This window comes from Vipera berus (genome assembly GCF_964194415.1).
Source record: "Vipera berus genome assembly, chromosome: 2".
Taxonomy (NCBI): domain Eukaryota; kingdom Metazoa; phylum Chordata; class Lepidosauria; order Squamata; family Viperidae; genus Vipera; species Vipera berus.
The window spans coordinates 250148991-250167514 of record NC_138203.1 but is presented as its reverse complement, the minus strand read 5'-3'; positions in this window follow the sequence as shown (position 1 = coordinate 250167514).

Below are 18524 nucleotides of genomic sequence, written 5' to 3'. Positions count from 1 at the left end.
ACGGCTCCTGGCAGCTACACGATGGACATCCTGAGGGACCATTTCGGAGAACCTCGGCCGTGGACCCCTAGTGACAGCGACCTGGAGACCGGTAGATGGACACAAACCAGGGCCGACCAGGAGCGCAGAAGCCAAACCCGGTTCCGCTTGGCGAGTCCCCGCTTCCGGGCCCCGCAGGCTCCTGGTACCCCGCAGGTCCCGGGCCTTCCGCTGCCGGGACCGGCGGCTGCTCCTGACTTGGGGCCCCCAGGACCTGGTAGAACAAGACCGGGGGGTGCTGTACCCGCAGGAATACTGGGGTGGCAACAACCAGGGGTTGCACAGGGGCTGGGAGGCCCGGCAGGTCCTTGGGGAGGGCCTGCGGGTTGGGGCCCACCACCGCTGCCCGTAACCTTTGATGGCAACCCCGATCGTTTGGCCCTGTTTCTTGGACAAGCCATCCACCATCTGGACCAGTATGGTCCTTTGTATACATCCCAGTGGGGGATGGTGATGGCCGTCACTACGGCATTGCAAGGGGAGGCGGCGGCTTGGGTGGCAAACCTCTACGGCGACCGTGCCCGTGAATTGGGGGACGTCGGCCTTTTCCTCGAAGCTCTGCGAATACGCTTCGAGGATGTGACGCGCACGCATCGAGCGGAGGCTGAGATCGTTGGCCTGCGGCAGAACGGCCGTCCAGCGACAGTTTATGTGCAGGACTTCCGTGAAGTGGCCGGCAGGCTCAGTTCCTGGCCAGAGAGGATGCTGGTTCACCAATTCCGGGCCGGTCTGGATGATCACCTCCTACGGGCTTGTATCGTCCGGGGAATTCCTTCCAGGCTTCAAGACTGGCTGCGGGTCGCGGTTGAGCTGGATGTGGCCTTACGGAGTTGTCAACGTTGTGTACGGCCCGTAGGAGACTCCCGTCAGGTCCCGCCAAGGGCACAGGGCCAGGTGCAGAAGCCGTCGTCTTCGTCGCTGGGTCCTACCGCCCAGCCCCCGCGGTCCGTTTTGCGGTGCTTCTGGTGCGATCAACCAGGGCACCGCGTGGCCGCCTGCCCAATACCTGCATCCCGGGTGGTCGCGGCAGCAACCCCGGCAAGGGGCACAACCCCCGGGCGCTTTGCAGAGCGTTCCCGGGCTTCTCGGCAGGCCGTGGAGTTAACACCAGGAGGAAACGGCCAAACGGAAGGGGACAGTGCCATCGATGTAGACGTGGAGTTGTACGGGCATGGGGAGAGACCAGAGGAGGACCCCATGGTAAGTGCCTCGGTTAGCCCATTTGCAGTCCCGGTTACGTTAACAAACCCAGCCACGGGGGAGGTGGTGGTGGTTAAGGCTTTGATTGATTCGGGCAGCACGAGGTGTCTAATCAGCCGGAAGGTGGTGGCTAAACTGGGTGTTAGGGTGGTACGGCTAAGGAATCCAATATGGTTCCAGCAGGTGGATGGGTCCCTTCTGGGGGGGGTACCTATCACCCATGTCACAGAACTCGTGCGGCTGGATATGGGGGAGCACTGGGAACGGTTACGGTTCATCGTGGTGCCCTCCATGACGGAGGAGGTGATTCTGGGGCTAACGTGGCTGGACAGGTGGGGCCCGACCATCTGGTGGGAGGGGGGTTGTCGACACCTCCGCCTAGGGGTTGGGCCACAGCCCCCTGATCATGAGCAGCCAGGGCCGTCTGGCCCGCCAGGGAAGCTGGAGGAGAGGTGCAGGGCTGGGGCAGAAGTACACGTACCACCAGAGTACGCCGAATTCCTCGAAGTGTTCAGCGAGCAGGAATGCGACCTCCTGCCTCCCCATCGACCGACGGACTGCGCGATCGAGCTGGAGCCGGGGGTCAAACTTCCTAAGCCCCGGATGTATGCCATGACCCCACGGGAGATGACAGAACTCCGAAACTACATTGACAAGAACCTCGCACGGGGGTTCATACAACCAGCTCGCTCGCGGATGGCAGCACCAGTTCTTTTCAGGGAAAAGAAAGACGGGGGCCTGCGTCTTTGTGTGGACTACCGGGGGGTCAACGCAGTGTGTGTTGAACATTTGTACCCGCTGCCCCTAATGAAAGACATGTTGTCCCACTTGGCTAAGGGGAGGGTGTTTACCCGCTTGGACTTACGCGAAGCCTATTATCGGGTGCGAATCAAGAGAGGAGACGAGTGGAAAACAGCGTTTAACTGCCCGTTGGGCAGCTACCAATTTCGCGTAATGCCTTTCGGTCTCCAGGGGGCCCCCGCCGTTTTCATGCAACTAATAAATCAAGTGTTGCATGAGCATTTATACAGGGGGGTGCTCGTGTATCTTGACGACATCCTTATTTATACGGAGACCATGGACCAACACGTTGCCCTTGTGCGCCAAGTTCTGCGGAAACTCCTAGAAGCACGATTGTACGTGAAATTGTCAAAATGTGAATTTCACGCGTCTCGACTGGACTACTTAGGCTATCGGGTCTCTGCGGCCGGGATTGCAATGGATCCAAAGAAAGTGGAGGCTATACTGCAGTGGCAAGCCCCGGGGACCAGACGGCAGCTACAGAGCTTCCTGGGGTTTGCCAATTTTTACCGCCAATTTATACCATCATTTGCTGCAGTGGCTCTTCCATTAACAGACTTGCTAAAAACCAAGAAGTTGGCGGTGAAACCATGGCCAGGGTTGCGGGTATCGTGGACCGTAGACTGTCAACGGGCCTTCGAGTCCTTAAAAGGTCTGTTCACCCGAGAGCCCATACTCCTGCACCCTGACCCAGCAGCGCCATACGTTGTGCAAGTAGATGCTAGCGACGTGGCAGTTGGAGCTGTCCTTTTGCAGCACAACAGTAAAGGCGCGTTGCAACCTTGTGCTTACGCGTCCAAAAAGCTATCAACCACCGAACGCGCCTGGGCTATCTGGGAGAAGGAGGCCTACGCCGTTCGGTGGGCGTTGGAGACGTGGCGGCATCTTCTAGAGGGGGCAGAAAAGCCCTTCGAAGTATGGACGGACCATAGGAATCTAGAAGCCCTGCAATCCCCACGTAAGTTGGCCCCTAAGCATGTACGGTGGGCCTTGTACTTCAGGCGGTTTAGGTTTACCCTGAAATACGTCCCAGGGGGGAAGAATTTCCTGGTGGATGCCCTCTCTCGGCTTCCGCAGTATGACAACCAGCGGGAGGAGATGGTGCAAGCTCTTATCCCTCCTCTCGGCCCAGAGAAGGTACAGGCCGTACAGAACGGGGTTGCGGATGAACTGGTACCGCAGCTGAAAAAAGCCCTGGAGGGAGATGGCTGGCTACGGCAGCACTCGCGGCTCCTAACACGACGGGACGACCTGGCCTGGTATGGGAGTAAGATATATGTGCCAGGAACCCTGCGGAACACTGTGCTTTATAGGTGTCATGATGCCAAGCAGGCCGGCCACCTCGGGTTCCTGAAAACACTGCACCTCGCTAGACGTCAGTTCTGGTGGCCCGGGATGAGGCGGCAGGTCAAAGAGTATGTCCAGCGCTGCCGCACCTGTGCCATGGCCAAAACCCAGCCCGGGAAGCCGGCAGGGCTGTTACAGACGGTGGCGGACCCCTACCGGCCATGGCAGGACATCGGGATGGATTTCATCGTAGACCTACCAGAGAGTCGGGGATACACCGTCATCTGGACCATAGTTGACCTGTTTTCCAAACAGGTCCATTTTGTTCCGTTAAGGGGCTTACCCTCGGCCCGGCGTCTGGCCTGGCTTTTTATAACCCACGTGTACCGTTTACACGGGGCGCCTAGACGTGTTATCTCGGACCGAGGGGTACAGTTTACCGCCAGGTTCTGGCGTGAATTCCTCCAGTTCATCGGGTCATCCCAGGGACTAAGCTCGGGGTATCATCCCTGCACAAACGGCGCGGCAGAACGGGCCAACGCGGCGGTGGAGCAATACCTACGCAGTTATGTCTCGTACCAGCAGGCAGACTGGGCTGACCTATTGGCGTTTGCAGAAATCGCCCACAACAACGCTGTGCACAGCAGTACTGGTCTCCCACCGTACACAGTGGTGTCTGGCTACGACTTCCCTCCTGTTCCCGAGTGTGACCAGGGGTCGGCCTCCCCTTGTCAACCCCAGGAGTGGATGCTACAAGTCAGAAAAGCATGGGCGGCGACCAAACAGGCTCTAAACAAGCAAGCCAGTATTGTAAAAGCCCAAGCGGATAAGAAGCGCCAACCGTTCTACACCCCAGGGGTTGGGGAATGGGTGTACTTATCTACAAAATACCTGAGATTACAAATACCTAGTAAGAAGCTGGGCCCTAAGTACATAGGCCCCTTCCAGGTAACCCACATCATCAATCCGGTCACGGTGCGCCTTCGGCTGCCTAAATTTCTAGTCAAAGTGCATCCCGTGTTCCACAGCAGCTTGCTGAAACCAGCCCCTGTTCCTGTTCGGGGGGAGCCAGTCGGGCCGGGGCCTGTGGGTGATGGGCAATATGAGGTACAAGAAGTCCTAGACTCCAGGATGCGGAGAGGGCGACTGCAGTACCTGGTGCTGTGGAAAGGATACCCGATTACTGAGGCATCCTGGGTGGCGGAGTCAAACGTTCAGGCCCCTAGATTGGTTAAGGCGTTCCACCAGAAGCACTCTGGTAAACCCTCGGGAGGGGGTCGAGGGGAAACTGCTGCTCTCCTTAGTGCTTGTCTGACTTCTATACCTTGCCTTCCAGGAGGAGCCTTGGTAGGAGGGGCCGACTGTCGAGCCCTTCGTGTTCGACAAACTTGCCGGGAGGGGGATTCGGCCCGCAGCCCTCAGCAACAGCAGCGGCCACGCCCACACTCGTCAGCTGTCCGGCGGGCGAGCTGCCGTTCGTCGCCGAAAGCCCAGCCGCTCCCAAGCTCCCCAGCTGACCGGCGGGCGAGCAGCCGCACGACGCCGAAGGCCCAGCCGCTCCCAAGCTCCCCAGCTGACCGGCGGGCGAGCAGCCGCACGACGCCGAAGGCCCAGCCGCTCCCAAGCTCCCCAGCTGTTCGGCGGGCGAGTAGCCGTGCGACGCCGAGAGCCCAGCCGCGCCCACACCCTCCAGCTGTCCGGCGGGCGAGCGCCGGACCCACGGACGTGCCGCAATCTGAGAGGTGGCTGAGGGCGGTCGTGAGTGGCTGCAGGAAGGCTACGCCGGGGCAGCCAGCCGGGAGATGGCCCGCGCCGGCACAGTCAGCTGACAGGCGGGCAGAAACTGAGGGGCGGCCAGGGATGCCCGCTGATAGTCGCGCAGCTCGGTCAGCTGAGCGACGGCCCAGAACAGCCACGGACGGCCGCGGAAGCAGCACAACACTTTCTGGAGCTGACGACGGCCTGGCGGTTGTGACTATGGGCGATGGCCTTACGGACCCGGTGGCTGTTACTGCGGACACGCCGGCAACGACGCGGAGTGCTGAACAGCTGCACCCGGACCTTGGGGGCTGCCAGGGGGTCATGGGGGTGGCGCGGGGAGATGCAGTGGTGGAGGGGAGCACGCTCAGGATGTTAGGAGGGGGATGGGCTTGTACTTACCTTCAAGCTGGGAAGCACGGTGCCGGTGGAGGGAGCTGGGCGTGGGTTGAAGGAGTAGGGGGGTGGAGTATTTACACAGGCCAGGCGGATGCTGGTCTGCACGGGGGAGGGGTGGAGTCTAGGGGTGGGGCTGCTACCTAGTTACAGGTTCAGAATAAAAGGTGCGTTGAGAGCGTGTGGCTCTCAACGCTGACTTTGTTAAGGTATAGAGGTCCTGCTATTAAAGGTACTCTTTCCAGTCATCCGTACTTCGTCGTGGTTTTTCCTGTGGGCTTGTCGATCCGGCGAAGACGAGGAGTTGACAGGGAGCCTTATTCACCACGGACCTGGCGTTGATATAGGCCAACCTGAGCCCAGCTTCCTGTAATCTTATGCCCCCAGGGGAGCGGGAAGAGCAATGAGGGCGGGAACAGGCCACCGCTTGAAGACAGCGGTGGCCCGTTCCCCAATTACGATAAAGCCCTCTGCTCCCACACTCTCTGCCCCTCCCAATCATTGTCAGGATAGAAAGACCCTCCTCACTTGGAGCTGCGTCCATTCCCAAACCCCTACTCCCCCCTTGCGACCATCCGATGGTCTGGACTGCTGTCTGGGTCGAACTCCCCCAAGTTCATTCTGGATCCCTTGGACCTCCCTCCTCCCGGATCCCTTTAAAATGTTATTTTAAAATCTTAGTAAATATCCCCTCAGGTTCCTCTTTGCGGCATGCCATCTCTCGGGGTCCCACAACCCGTCATCAAGGAGGATCTTCCGTAAAACAGATGGACGCTCCTGCGAGAGGGGGGAATCTTGCAGCGAGTAAAATTCTGCTGCAGTGTACGCTGGCATACAAAAGGGAAACGGTAACATCAGACAATGAAGGATGCCAGCATATGGAATCAATAAAAAGTTCAGTCAGCCTGTGGCAGATCCCAAAGCCACAATCGTGGTAACGATCGATGGTGGCGACAGTGGAAGCCATAATAAAGGTGGCGATGACAACTCCAAAAAGGGGGCAGCCCAATGACAATAACGGCGGCCCATCGTGGCGGACTCAAAACAACGGGTTCAGCCACGACGGCAAGAACAGCTGCAGCCTCCACAGCAGCAAAAAGTGGGGGGAGGAGGTGAGTGCAACAGCAGGCACCATGGCAACAGCAACAGCAGGCACCATGGCAACTGCAACAGCAGGCACCATAGCCGCAGCAATAGCGCCACCAGGTCCACAGAGTCCGTAGAGCCAAGCTCGCCGAGTGGCGGGGGGAGCCACGATATCAAAAGCCCCTTTCCCCGACCCCCTCTGCCACAACCCAGGTCCCATAACAAAACGTACAAGTGGCGTTTGGTTCCGGTTCCAGTTCATTTGACTCAACTCCGTTCGACTCGGCTCAGCAAAAGAACAGTCAAGTCGGTCGGCCCCACCCAGCCGCCGGCATCTTCTCACTGGTGTGAGTGTTTGGATGGCCGACTTCTCCTCCTCTGTCCTCTGCCATTTCCAGTCATATCCTGATGGGGGAGGGTGCTAACGCTCCACCGATAGCTCAGGTGACTGGATGGGGACCAAACGATGGTAAAAAAAGTCCCATGGCCACCCAACAAAGCCAAAATCCGTTCCTCCCTAGGAGCTCAGAAACAGCAGACATCCATCATGGTCATGCGCAGTAAAGAAGGGCAGTTCTCCAACTTTGTTTCATACCTGATTCATACCTAAGTGGTGGTCAGCCAGGGCACCTACTGTACACTCCTCTCACAGGCTGTACTGCCAACCTGTACCTGTGCATCTGGTTTTTCCTGCCTAGATACAGTACCTTACTTTGTATTTTGCAACTCTTCCATTCCCTCATCTAGGTCATTTATGAAGATATTGAAGAGTATTGTGTCCCAGGCAGAACCTTAAGAAACCCTACTGCATATTTCCCTCCACATAGATGTAGAAGTAGTTCAATCATTAAAGACCATTTTTTTTATTTTAATTCCATTTATATCCCGCCCTTCTCTGAAGACTCAGGGCGGCTTACAAGTTTAGCAGTAGCCTTCATTCTATGTATATGCCTGCTTATTAGGCTGTGTGTGGTTGGTCAGCCAACTGCAAATAATGTGTAACTGTTTAGCTCACATTGTTCTATCTTATACCAAGAAGGTGGCTTGGTCTACTTTATCAAATGTCTTACTGAAACCTAAATATGCTATAACCACAGATTTCCTTGATCCAAGTATTTGGTCACTTTATCAGAGAAATTTGATTTGGATATGTCACTGCTAAAGTTATTCTTTTATTTTCTTTCACTTTGCTGTTAATGTCTGTTACGTTAGGATGTAGTCAGCTAAGTAAAGGTAAAGGTTCCCCCGCACATGCGTGCTAGTCGTTTCCAACTCTAGGGGCCGGTGCTCATCTCCGTTTCAAAGCCGAAGAGCCAGCGCTTGTCCGAAGACGTCTCCGTGGTCATGTGGCCGGCATGACTAGACGCCAAAGGCGCATGGAACGCTGTTAGTCAGCTCTCTCTCTCTCTCTCTCTCTCTCTCTCTCTATATATATATATATATATATATATATATATATATATATATATATATATATATATATATATATATATATATATATATATATATATTGTAATTAAAAGGTATTTAGTAAGATTATGCGTCGTGTTTTATTTTCTTCCTTCATGCACATCATGCATCCTCTGAAGCACGGTCCTTTGCCCTCTACTAAGGTGATTTATACCTTGACAGGATAGCCTGTTCTTGATAAACCCATTGTCAAGCTCAAAGCATGGGTATGATGTTGCCACCATTATTGCTTCTCAACTTGCTAAAGTACTGGGGAGGGAGGGAAGGAGAAAATGGAATGCAGGCTCCAGACAACACAAAGTCAGCCTGCGTGAACCAAGAACATTTCAGCAGATGTTTGCAAACAGACATTTTCTCATAACAATATCTTGACACCCAATTGGACCATATGACCTGCACTAATAGGGGAAGGGAGTATTATATATTTTAACTATATTGAATTGTGCAGGAAATAGCTAGAGCTGGTTTTGCTTCATTCATGCCAAAATGATGTACTCAATAAAGTTTTGCATTAAGAGATTGGATCATCTTAATGGTGCTTGCTTTCTTGGGTTCATTAGTCAGAACCTTGGCACCCACGATGGCTTTTAGTATTGACCTAGTTTATTTCTAGGTACTCACAAACTTATTGTTTAATTACTTTTTCCAGGATATCCCAGTATTGATGTCTAGCTGATTGGTCTGTAGTTTCCTGGATCCATTTCCCCCCTCCCCCCTTTAAAGATCAGAACCACACAAACTCTTTTCCAGTCCAGTCCTCTGGCAGTTTCCCTGTGATCTAGGACTTCTCAAAGATTTCATTTAGTAGTAACTCACTGATTTGCTGATTGTTTTCAGAATAATCTGTTAAAGGAGACAAATCACGAACTTAATTTACTTGACATGCTTCTTTCTTTTTCATTTTAGTAGTTATTGAAAACTCTTGTCTTTATTAAACTTTACCCACATACTTTGGTGGGAGAGTTGATTAGAGGAGGCTATTCCTTGGTTCTCTTGAATCTCAGAAAGTTGAGAAACATTCATAGGTTAAAAAAAAGATATTGATAATAATAATGGTAGGTAAAAAGTAATCATACAGAGTAGTGCAATCTTGCATGTACCAGCTCACTGAAATAAATCTCCTTGAGTTCATCAGGGCTTGTTTCCAAACAAGGAGCTTGAAAACTACAGTCAAAATCGATTGCTCTGTTGAAAAGGTTGGAAGGGGCAGCTGGCTGTTGATTGTGAAATTTTGAGCTGTGGTCCACCCCAGGGACAATATTTCCCACTATAGCACAACTGTGCATTTTCCTGTTCATACTAGCTGAAAAATCACATAATTTACAGGAGCTGTGCAGGTAACATCAAAGTTACATGACTGCTGCACTCTTCTTCTTTGCCCTGGAGTTTTACAATCAAACAAAAATGTAGTGAATTTCTTAACAAGAAGTAACATTCTAACTTTGGTGGCTGACAGCCTTTGAAAATAATTCAGAAGGAATGGTTTAGCCTTCTTAAAAAAAAACACCCAGAAACATCACACTTCTCTCCTGCTTGTTAAAGGAGCTGCTTTTTATGAAACTGAAAAAAAAGTGTAGTTGCTTGAAGAGTTACACCAATTTTACTAAGAATCTTCCTAAATCCGTGGCATTTTTATTTAAACTCAAATAAAAAAAGGGGCTGACAGCTTTAGTAAGGGATAGATGTCCAAAACATATTTAAGCATATATTTTCCCCGCCAGCCATTTTTAATGAAACACTGGAACATCCATGAGAAGATATGAAGAACTAAATGAATATAATGAATAATTATAATGAAGCTCACAAACCTAAAGAAGCAGCTATTTTGAATAATTTCCCTTTTAATTCCCCTCTTCCATGTGGGTTCATCTGGACTATTATGTCTTATTTCTTCATATTGAAACATTTGTCTTGTCCCTCAATACAGATTTCACAAGCTTGCATCTTTCCTGTTTTTAAAATTTAGCCCATCTGACTAATTATGGGCACTTCATACTTTCTTAATGCTATTGGCTCTGCGGCACACAAATGTGTATTACGTAGTGAGTGTCTATGGAGGTTCTCATTCATTCACTCTTCTCATTCATATGTATTATGCAGGGAATTTCACAGTACTTAAGTGAAATCTGACAGCATTACATGCTTCAGATACTTCCAAGTCATCAGCTTACTAGAAGGCCAAGAAACAGTGATGAGAATTTTCTGTTCTAAAGAGTTACATTGAGGAGACAGTTTTATTAAATCCCAGGAGAGCTCCATTTCAAACAGGCAAGAAAGGAATGGCCTTCAAAATCCAAACAGGATACATCAATATTTGCAGTTTTTAAGTCAATGCTTCCCAAATCTGGGTAAAATACCGACAATTGGATAAAAGTGTTTTTTTCTTTGGGTAACAATGCAGGAATCCATTAATGGCTTTGCAACGCAAATGACTGAGCTTTGGTCCAGCAGTCAAAGCAAAATGCTATTCTAAGAAAAGACAGACTATTTAAAGTCCTTCTGGTTAATAATTCATGATGAAAATCCTGTGGTATCTGGGAAGCCATGATGCAATTATTGCTATTTCCAACCATCTACATGCATGAAGTAGGATTTTTCTACTCTTGCCTTCACAAAGAGCAGAAAATAAAAATGGTTTTAGGTAATGAAGGGAAAAGTTTCAAAATCACTTTAAAGGATTGGGGCACAATGGCTCAGGGGTTAAAGATGCTGAGCTTGTCAGATGGAAAGCTGACAGTCTGGGTTTGATACCCGAGTACCATGTGACCGGGTGAGCTCTCGTTACTTGCCCCAGTTCTTGCCTACCTAGCAGTTCAAAAGCATACGAGTAGATAAATAGGTACCACTTTAGTGGGAAGGTAACAACGCCTTGGCGTATAGTCATACTGGTCACGTGACCACGGAAGGTCTTCGAACAATGCTGGCTCCCTTGGCTAAGAAACGGAGATTTTTGCCTTTAGCTGCTTTAAAGAAAAAGATGGTCCAAGAGACTTGGGATGTTTTTAGGATATAAAATCAGACAAGTTCAATTTCATTTCTGCCCCCATAGTATGTAATTTTTAATTTACTTTTAGATCTAGGTGCCATTAGAAATGGGGGAATGTAATAATCATAATAATCTATACTTGAATCTGCAATATTTCCTTAAAATTTCAAATTTATACAGTACATATTATTGTTCAATCCACAATGATAAGAAGGTTAGGGTTGTCTATTCCTGCTCTTCGGTTTCAGGTGTTTTTCAGCAACGAAATGTTCAGATTCTCTTTTCCTGGTAAAGATGCCTCATAATGTGGAAAACACCACCAGCCTATATTTTTTACATCTTTTTCTTTGGTCTCTGCTTATAAGTACAGTAAGTACCATACAAGACCCTTTTTTCAAGAACAAGAATCTTATGAAGTAGGTTGGGCCAAGGAATCATGATTGACTCAAAGTTTCCCAGTGAGTTTCTGTGGCTGAATGTGGAGTAGAACTTAATCTCCCTAATCCTAGTCCAATACCTTAATCCTGGGCTGCACTAGCTGTTACTAATTTGTGCAGATGCAGTGCAAGAGGGAAAGTAAGCACCCTGTGCTGTCTCCAGCATATCAGAGTAAAAGTTCAAATGTTCTTCAGAGGGGTTTCATTTCATCCTAGATCTGATCTGTGCTAACAATTCTACTTCAGGCATGTCAAACTCGCAACGTCACGTGACATCGCGCGACGTATCGGAACTTTTTCCCATTGCCGAAAATGGGATGGGCGCGGTTTCTCCATGACACTCCGGCCCGTGGGCCGGCAGTTTGACACCCCTGTTCTACTTGTATTATGGCAAGCATCCCAGTTTTTTTCTTTATTTCTTACTAAATTAAGGAGTTGCTCCTTACTAAATTAAGGTATGCTATAGTAAGAGGGTACTTGGAGAGATAATGACAACCTTGTGAGCTCACTTTGTAGTCAGCTGTGCACTAAGGCATTGACAGAACTATTGAAAGATATTGGAGTGATTTCCCAAATACTTTCAGGAAGGCTATCTATCTATCTTGAATCTATCCAGTACTGGATGGGTATTATTTTAATGGTCCTTCACCTCTGCTGAGGTTTATGCCTACTGTCACTCTAAACCGGGTAAAGAATTGTCTGTCTATATCGGCAAAGTCAAAGAGGAGTCCTCCATTTTCAAATCAACAACTCTACCCATATAAAAATGCCCTCTTGCATGTCTGAAGGAAAACACCAGCTGGGACAGGTAAGGACCATTCCTCCATAGTCATCACAAGAATATAAAATCCTGAGCAACTCATGATTGAGCAACTTCACTATGGACAAGAAATCCTTCAAGACAAGGAGCCCAAGACAACCCAACACCGAGCCTGAGATTACCTGTCTTGCTTAAGAAGCAGAATGGTTATGTAGATAGTACATTTACAATATAAGGCCCTGATTCCAAATAGAATAGCAAGAATTTAAAAATGGCAGATTTCCAAACGGTCAATAAAATAAAATTCCTACTGCTAATTTATCTCCTGATCTTCAATCCTAGGCTACTGTAACGTGAAGGAGCCAAGTAAGCATGGATGGGTGAGTGGTAGACAGTTCTTTTCTGTCGGTCAGGTTGGCATTTTCATCCAAGATTCAATCTTAGATAACAGATGTTTTATCAGCAACCAGAGTAACAGTGAAAAATGGGACCTTAAAGTTGGAGAACCACTATCGGTGTCTGGTAGGAACATAACCAGGACCCTGCTGGATCAGATCCTTACCCATCTAGTCCAGTAGTCTACTCTCACAATAGCCATCCGACTTCACAAGGAAGCCCACTAGTCTCCTAGCAGATGATTTTCAAGGTAGTTCCACTGCATCAAGGCTAATAGTCTCTTCGGCTTCCTTAGATGCAGTTTGAGAGGACAGTTATAGGTCTCTTGTCCTCTCCCTGTAATGGCTGGACATCACCGTTCCACCATACTTCTCCAGTCAATTACTTCTTTAATATACTCTGCTAGGCTGTTTTCCTTTTAAAAAAAATAGCAGTCTTATTAAAAATGGCAATTAAAAAGATAAAAACTAATACAAACTAAACAAATTAAAGAAAAAAAAGAATAGAAAGTGCAGAAAAAAATAAAAACAGAAAAATAAAATAAAAACAGTCAAGAAAAAGAAAACAAATAAAAAATGACTGCCCCCCCCATCATGTATAAACAATTTTACCAACTTATCACTTTCTTGCAAAATACAACACATGATCTCTTCTTCCCATGTCTCATCTCTTATCTTATAAAAAAATCCTTAAAGCTTCCATGTTCAGCAAAAGTCCATTAAGGGTTATTAGAGATAACAACAAATCTATTTTAACTTTGATAAACAAAACGAACTTGTATTCATCGCTTTTAACAAACTTGATCCTCAGTCTCTTCAAATAGTGTCCTAGAAATTCATTTCTTTTCATTTTTTTTCTTTGTCCCTTCTTACAAAGTTCTTGAAAACTTAACTAGTCTCTTTTATAGATCTAATGTAGTAAAGTTGTCCAGGTTTGTTATTTGTATATCCATTTTATTTATTTATTTATTTATTTAATTAATTAAATTTTTATACCGCCCTTCTCCCGAAGGACTCAGGGCGGTGAACAGGGCATATCTTAAAATTATTAATTATTAAGATATCAACCAGTTTCATTTGTATGTCCAGCACAGTATCTTTTCCCTCTTGTATCCTTCTTGAAGCCTGTGGTTTTTAAATCCACTTTTAGATCAGTCAGTCTTGTCCAGTAAAACTTTTCCATAACATCTTTTAAACACAATCGATCTATAGAGACAGACTCTCTTAAAATTAACTTCTGGCTCTATTATTCAAAAATATTCTTCCACATGTCCAATGTTAAAATATTTTTCTTCATTCTGTACTACTAAATTAAATTAAAGTGTTCTTTTCTTTGAAATGAAATATTTAATTTTCTCTCATTCCCTTTAGTGTTCAAGCTTCAGTCTTACCCTATTATATATTTTTTAAAAGAAAGCATTTTTCCATGGGAAGGATTCTTATAATTAATTCCAAAATCTTATTTCAAATCCATATAGACCTTTAGTCTGTTTGTAACTTTCCAAAATCAAAGTTCTTATAACCCTTTTGATGTTTATTCTAAAAAAAAAAACAAAATTAAGTCTTAAAGTTGTATTTAAAATGCCTTTCACTAATGATTGAAGGTGCTGTAAAGTTTTACATTTGGTACTGTAAACCTTATGTACCCAAAGGTTCCTGATAGCTGAAAAGCAGTTAACAAACAATTTCTAAAAGTGATTAAAAAAAAGAAGTATGCGAACCCAATGTCCTTTTGAAGGTGCTGACCAGAGTTTGAGAAAAAAAGATGACTATTTCATCATTTCCCAGAGCTCTAAACCAGGGCTTTTCAACCAGTGGTACGGGTACCACCTGTGGTACATTGGCACCTAGCAGGTGGTACATGACCCTCCTAGAAAAGTGGTAGCGGGGGAGGGGAATGAGCTGAACCGGTGGTACCACTGCAGAAGCCTGAGCAAGAGATGGCTGGAGCTGCAGGGCTGTCAGGGCTCAGCGGAAGAGCCAGGATCAGTGCCAGGCTCCAGCTGGAGCTCGGTGCTGATCCTGGTGCTTCTGCTGAGCCCAGAAGAAGCACCGATCAGCTGGAATGTTGCAGCATCTCCAGGGTCTTGTGATTTACATTCAGATGCTTGGCAACTGTTTCATATTTATGATGGTCACTGTGTCCCAGGGTCATGTGAAGTGACCAAAACCTGCTGCAACCACTCAGCAAAGGGGGGGGAATAAAAAACAAACACCCCCCACCCCACCCCCGCTGCCAATCCTCAACAGAAATGGACAGGAGGAAGAGCACCGCCGGGCGGGCAGGCAGGTGTCTTGCTTGGCTGTGGTTTGGGGGGCACTTTTTTCAGTGCCATTGTAACTTCGAACAGTCACTAAGCGAACTGTTGTAACTCGAGGACTACCTGTACTTCATCACTTTTTTCTTTCTTTTTTTTTTGGTCCTCAGGTTTTTGACACCTTGCTAGGCGACTGGTGGTACTCGGATGTTGCCATATCCTAAAAGTGGTACAATGGGTGAAAAAGTTGAAAAGCCCTGCTCTAAACCCACCAGAGATTGCTTTCTTGTGATCTCTTTATGAGGATCAATTGCATACCCCACTTGCTTTCTCAAGTCTCTTCCTTATCCAACAAGAAAATATGAAGAGCCAATCTATTTGCCAGGCTTTCATTTCACCATAGTCATTCACTCTAATTTTAGTGGGATTGGTCTTTAGCTTACCATTTGTTTCCTCTAAGTCTGCTAGGTGTCATGGTTCCGACAGATGAAACTCTTCAAAAGAACTTTGAGGCATTGTTTACCTTAAATAATCTTTTATTCAGCTTCCGGTTCTGGATCTCAGTGTGGCCAGATGTGTGAGGGAATCGCTCCTCGCGTCACCTGGATTTCTTCATTGGGGGGGCCCTGTAAAAGGGTCAAAAGTTGCCCTGGAGGGGCGACGAGCGGGGGAGAGGTCTCTCCAGTCGGCGGTAGAAGGGCAGCAGCCCTCCTGTCGGCTTGGAGCTACTCTCCACACCGGAGAAGAAAGGATCGGCCACTCACATAGCCCATCGTTTAGCTGTTTCCTGCCAAAGCCAAAAGCACAACAAAGCACTTGAAAACTGGGTGAGAATTGCCTTCTTCCTTTCCTAATCATCTACTTTTCCTGCCAAAAGCTTTCCGAATTTGCTTCCCCTCGCGAGGAGGGGAGGGATTTTTGTTTTTTCCCCACCCTCCTTAGGAGCGGCCTTTGTCTACATTGGGAGAGAAAAGAAAAAACCTTGTACTAAATGATACTGATTAATTGGACTTACTGACTTTCTACCTTTGGCCCAAAGTTCCTATATTTACAGAAATGGACTATTCTGCTGAAATGGCACCAATTGCTGTGGGCCTCCCCATGGTTGCTGCAAGTGCAGGGGCTGTTGCCACCCCACTGCTGCTGACCTCCGGGTGGTTGTGGCATCCCCAGTTGTTGCAGGCCTCCCTGTGGCCCCAGAGGTGGTTGTTACTGGATCCCCATTGGTTGTGGCCCCGCAGCAGTTGTTGCACATTCAGAGACAGCGGCCAGCCCCACTACTGCTACTGTACGCCTAGCGGTTGCTGACCCCCTGGCGGCTGCATCATCCCCGGTTACTGCAAGGCCCCCATCTGCTGCTGCACATTCAGGGGCTGCAGCTACTCCCAGTTCAGTTGCTGCACTTCCAGTGACTGCTGGCCTCCCATCTGTGGGGACTGCGACATCCTCCATTGCTGTATGGGCCCTGAGCTGGGTGGCTGGTAAGCACGTCAAACTGGGCTTTTGGAGGGGCGATGACTGGAGCTGTCTCTCCACACGGGGCTGGAGGCCATGATAGGTGGCTTTGAGGATAGGGAAGCTGCTTGACCTATGCAGGTGGGACTGGGGCTTCCCCTTAGTATGAGTTGGTGGCTGCTTTGCCGATCATCGTGATCGCTTGCATATGGAGAATAGGAGGGTTGCTCTCCACTTTTTATCTCTAGCTCCTCAAATCTTTCTACCAATTTCGGACTGCGACAGGTACTTCCACTCACCTGAGTCCTCAGCAGTAGTCAATTTACTTGTTCTCCACTGTTCCGGGGAACGTGACTTGCAAGAAGCCCCTCTTTGCAGCTTGACCTCATCCACCTTCGAAGCACTTGATTCTGGTAAGGCTGTCTCGAGGTGTCTAGAGTCTCCACTGGGTAAGGTCCATTCCAACAACCAGATCAGCTGTCCTTGCGGCTTGGGTCTTGCCCATCTGAGAGACCTGAAAGTTCCTTCTCCAGCGGGGCGCTGGCCTGCACTCCCTCCTCTGAGGTAGCAGCCACTTCTGGGGTGCTGGTTTCAGGCACTCCTTCCTTCTCTATGTTGAGATCTTCCCTGAATCTTTGTCGGTCTATCCCTCAATTCTAGGGACAGCGATTGGAGCTCGGGACCCCAAGATAGTTAGGTACAAATTGTAGGTTTTGGTTTAATGTCATGGTTTCGACAGATGAAACTCTTCAAAAGAACTTTGAGACATTGTTTATCTTAAAGAATCTTTTATTCGAGAAACAAAGTATTGGCACTATATAGTTGTAACCAAAAACTAATTTCCCCTCCCCTGGGTACGATGTAACAAAGCACAATTCCCTTCTCCATTAAACAGTCATAAATCACATTCCCCAATTAGCTTGAAGCTCTCCAGCCCGCCAAAACTCTATCAACTCAGGGCCCAATGACCTTGGGTTCCCACGGCTGAGTTATTATTGTTCTGACTAGCTGGACTCTCATCCACATTCCCCCTCTCAGCATCAACTAACTCTAAAAGCAATAGAGGAAAAATGGCTGCATTTCCATCTGTTGTCAAAGCAAGAACATCCGATGTTAGTAGCGTTGACACTAGGAGGAGGAGGAAGAAGAAGGAAGAAGGAAGAGGGGAAGGGGAGGGAGAAGAAGTAGTAGTTAACACTTAATTTAAATAGCAGCAGGTTATTTTTTTAAAAAATGAAGTAGATGAAGCATAATACATATAGAATAACTAAAGCACAACAAATAAAATATTTCTTAGAGACATTTTTCGTAATCCATTCATTAGAGATTTTTCAGGAAAGCATTCATTTTGAATGTTCTTGCAATCATCATCAAAGTCCTTATTTTGCAAGGGAGCAGTTTTCCGTGAAGATGAGACAGCATGTTTCCCCACTTTCTTTTTAGGCCAGGTGATGGCCTTTTTCTCACCCTCCATTCACCCAAGTGCATGTTGAATTTCTATACAGTATATGCTACTTAGCTACTGGATTATGCTTATATAGCATAATCCCCAAATGGGCTAATTTTCTCATGTAATGGGGTAATTTGAATGATTCCATCTTGAATTTTCCATACAAAATGCAAAGAAGCTAGGGAGGAGAGGAAGAAGCTGTGAAGTTTCTATTGTTTGGTTTCAACTCCCAGAATTGCCATCCAAGAAAGGCAAATGATCTTGGCAGCCAAGAATTCTGCAGTTCTCACATATCTAGATGGCCCAAATTAATGAAAAAGTGCTCCAAGCAATGTAATTCTCTCTGTATAGGTATAATTAAGCAATCAATTCTGCTCAAAGAAAAAAATAAATACCAAAGTTATTAGTAACAAATATTAACTTCATAAAAGAATGTCAATGCAGACCAGCCTTGAGATGTATAATCATATTTTTATACTTAAGACAGAAATAATATTCTACTTTGAAGCTGTATTAAATGCAGCTGCACTAATATCAATTAAGAACAAGAAGAAAAGAGGAAAAAGTGCAAAATGAAAGAAAAAAGGAAAAAAATAAAAATTGACTTCCTCCCGTCACACAAGGGAAACTTCTATAACTTAACACCTTCTCTAATATTAAAAGTAAAAAAAATATTTCCCCATCTCATCTTTTTATCAATAAACATATTGTAAAAAATCATTGTTCAGTCTTAATCAGCACAAAAC